At 57.3% G+C, this 3,535-nt stretch overlaps 1 non-coding gene across 1 annotated transcript; it reads right to left on the bottom strand.

Moving 5' to 3' along the window:
- Positions 1-2,694: 2,694 nt before the first annotated feature.
- Positions 2,695-2,768, bottom strand: TRNAN-GUU (transfer RNA asparagine (anticodon GUU)). Its single transcript has one exon. It is a non-coding gene; the product is annotated as a tRNA-Asn (tRNA).
- Positions 2,769-3,535: the final 767 nt, after the last annotated feature.

Genomic DNA, 3,535 nt, shown 5'->3' with positions numbered 1-3,535 from the left:
AGTGGGATTAGTTCTAAAGCAGGTTCCACTTGCTCTTTCTTTCTTTCTTTTTAAAGGTTTTTACATTTTCTGTTTTCATTTTATTTGAAAGGCAGAGAAACACAGATTCATCCCTCAAATACTTGCAACAGCCAGGCCCAGGCCAGACCGAAACCAGGAGCCAAGAACTCCATACAAGAAGGAACACTGAGGGGGAAACAGGGCTGTGGGGCGTGCAGGCTCTGGTGTGCCAAGGTGAAGAATTTGAAGGCAATCCCTAGGCACTGCAAAGGATCATTAAAAGAGAAGTGGTCTCTGCCCCGGGGCAGCTGTGACTGCAGGTAACCAGGTTGGGTTTCACAGTAGAAGGGAACACTCTCAGTCCTCATGATTTTAGCGATAACAAACACTATGGTCCACGTCTTGGACATTGGACTAGGCTTGCACGAAATGACTTTATGACCTAATTTCCCTTCATTTTCTTGTTTCCCCTGTCAGCCACCCTGAAGCATTGCTGGGCAACCTGGTATTCTGATGGCCATCAGAAAGGATGTCACTAAAAAGACATTTTGGGGACCACCTCTTTCTGAAGGATGCTTTGGGGGCCGCCTCATACTCTGCCTGAAACGCCACCATAAGTGAAATGTTGTGTCTGCTTCTGCAGGGCTCCTCCCTAGCCAACAGAAGGTGTTTTAAATCAACAGGCATTTGATAAATACCTACTAGCCAGCATTGGTCCAGGTCCTAAGCTGCAGCCTCATGGCTCGCTTCCCCATTCCTTCTAGGTCTCTAAATCCAGCCCCTGAGAAGTATGTTCCAGAGCCAAAGCACCCACCCTGTGACCTCAGCCTTGGCAGAAGTGAATTATGTTATCGTGCAATTCTCCATCTTTATAGAAGTTGTCTATACATTCCCTCTCTGTCAGATCAGGGTGGAAAATCTGTCATCTGACACCTCTCAACAGGAACTCATACAAAGCATTTCTGCCTGAGGCCTGCCACACCAGCATGCAGCGTAAGCAGCTAGCTGGAGTCCCGGCTGCTCCACTTCCCATCCAGCTCCCCGCTAATGCGCCTGGGAAGGCAGCAGCAAACAGCCCGAGTGCTTGGGCCCCTGCACCCACCCACGTGGGAGACCAGAATGGAGTTTCAGCTTCTGGCTTCAGCCTGGGACAGCTCCAGCCATTGCAGCCATTACTTTTTTTTTTTATTTGAAAGGCAGACTAACATAGAGGGACACACACACACACACACACACACACAGAGCGGGGCGGGGGGGAGGGAGAGAGGGAGAGAATCTCTTCCATACTGGTTCACTCCGCAGATGGACGCAATGGCCAGCACTGGGCCAGGCTGAAGCCAGGAGCCAGGAGCTTCTTCCGGGTCTCCCATGTGTGTTGTGGGGCGCACAGATTAAAAACACAGTGAGCGAGACTTTTGAGGTCAAATTGGGAGTCTTTATTAGCCAGCTGGCAACTTCCCTCTCACAGAGCAAGTCGGGAGAACACAGCCCCGAGTTGCAGTGACAGGGCAGGTGGCGGTGGTGGGGTTAAAAGCAGAAACTACAATTTGGTGGCCTTGGCCATTATCAAGCAAGCAAGCAAGCAGAAGTGCAGAAGCCAGAAATATGCCGGTTACAGCCAGAGGAGCAGACTGATATCTATAACTTGTTTCTCTCAAAGGAACAGTCCCTGTTCTGAAGCTACCAACCAAGATAACCTATAACCACCCAGGCAGGCTATGTCCCGTGGGAAAACCTTAAACTTAAAGCCACCCTGTCGTGGGTGCAGGGCCCCGAGCACTTGGGCCATCTTCCACTGCTTTCCCAGGCCATAGCAGAGAGCTGGATCTTTAGGGCAGCAGCTGGACTCCAATCGGGTGTCCATCTGACACAACACTCATCCTATGACCTCCCTCTCTCCCTCCCTCCCTTCCTTGTTTTTTTCTCCCTCTCCCTCTCTTAAAAAAAAAAGGTATTTCTGCCCGAGTTTCACTTCAGGGGGAATTCCCATGGTCAACGTTGCTCGCGGAGCCTTCCCCTGGATTCAAGTTCACTGTCTGAAGCTCTAACAGGTAGCGGAGGTGGAGTGTCTTAGGCTGCATCCCTTTGGGATGCGCCCTCTCCGCACACTTTGATCTGGAAGGCTGTTCATCCTCTGGAATTGGGAAAGGCAGTCCCCCAAAATTCCGTTTGCTTTTTTTTTTTAATGTTTATTTAAGTTGTACAATTCGCATGTATTTCATATATACAGATTCAGGAGCATAGTGATACTATTAGCTCTCCCTCCCCCATGCCCGCGCTCCCACCCTCCCTCCTCCTCCCTATTCCCATTGTTAGTTTTTACGAAGATCTACTCCGTTTGCTTTTTCACGGTGTCAGTGTGCCCCTCACCTGCGCACGGTACTCACTCGCGACCCCATCACCGGGCACTGGGGCTCTGGCCAGCCGCACGCACCCCCGAGCTGGCCTAAGGCGCACATGCGAGTGCCCCGGGGCCAGGCAGGGCTCCGAGTCCCAGCGCCCACCCCCGGGGCTGCCGCCCCACCACGCGGCGCTGTCCTCGGGACTCCCCTTCCCACCCCCTAGCAGGAAGAGGCAGCTGCCGTCCTCAGTCCTCAGTCCTGGAAACGTGGCAGCGTCGTAGTTCTTTTCCATTAAAAATCTCTCCGTGGTCCGCCGCCCTTCAAAAGGAGCCCTCGGGAAAAGAAGCGCCACCGTCCCTGGGTGGGCTCGAACCACCAACCTTTCGGTTAACAGCCGAACGCGCTAACCGATTGCGCCACAGAGACCCAGCTACTCAGGCCGCAGTGAGCTGTGTACAGATTTCCGCGGCGGCGCCGACGCCGCCTCTCGCCACCCTGGGCGTTGCCACCCGGGCGCTGGCGGAGGAGCGCTAGCGCTAGCGCCGGGGCGGAGGCGGCGGCGGCGGAAGCGGCCGAGGCGGCGGGGCGCGCCCGGGGCGCGGGGCTGGAGGGCGGAGCTTCGCGGGCGGCCGGGGCCGGGGCGGGGGTCGGGCCGGGGCCGGTGGGCGGACGCCGGTTGATTCCGACGCCTGAAGCGCTGGGGGCTTGCGTGGTCGCACGGGCAAAACATGCAACAGTGTCCCTGCAGGAGAGGCCGCGAGCGCCTGCGTGCGCTTCACGGAGGCCGCGAACTGCAGGGCGGCGCTCTCGCTTCTGCGTTTTTCTGGGTGGTTACTGCGCCTCCCGCTTAGGTGCCCGCCCCCTCCCGTCCTGTAACACCGACGGGACCCGGCGCCGCTGTGCACCTGCGCGCGCGCTCTGCGCGAGGGGCGAGACGGTGGGCGCCTCCCCAGACTCTGTTTGCCCCCGCCGTGGGGCCTGCGCCCTCCGGGCGAGCGCGCGGGTTGGGGCCCCTCAGGAAGGGCCGGGTGGCCGGAGCGGCTCTGACGTCTGGGGTGACCTCTGAGGGTTTCCCTGACTTCCGAGGTCACCCGCGCGTCGTCTTGGGGTTTCAGCCCCGCGTCTGCGGGGGAGGCGGCGAGAGGCCCGCGCATGGTGCGGCATTTGAGGGCGGAGAGCAAAGCCCTTCCTGG

Source organism: Oryctolagus cuniculus, chromosome 9 (assembly GCF_964237555.1).
Source record: "Oryctolagus cuniculus chromosome 9, mOryCun1.1, whole genome shotgun sequence".
Lineage (NCBI taxonomy): Eukaryota > Metazoa > Chordata > Mammalia > Lagomorpha > Leporidae > Oryctolagus > Oryctolagus cuniculus.
The sequence above is the reverse complement of the archived record's forward strand: the minus strand, read 5'-3'. Positions and strand labels throughout refer to the sequence as shown.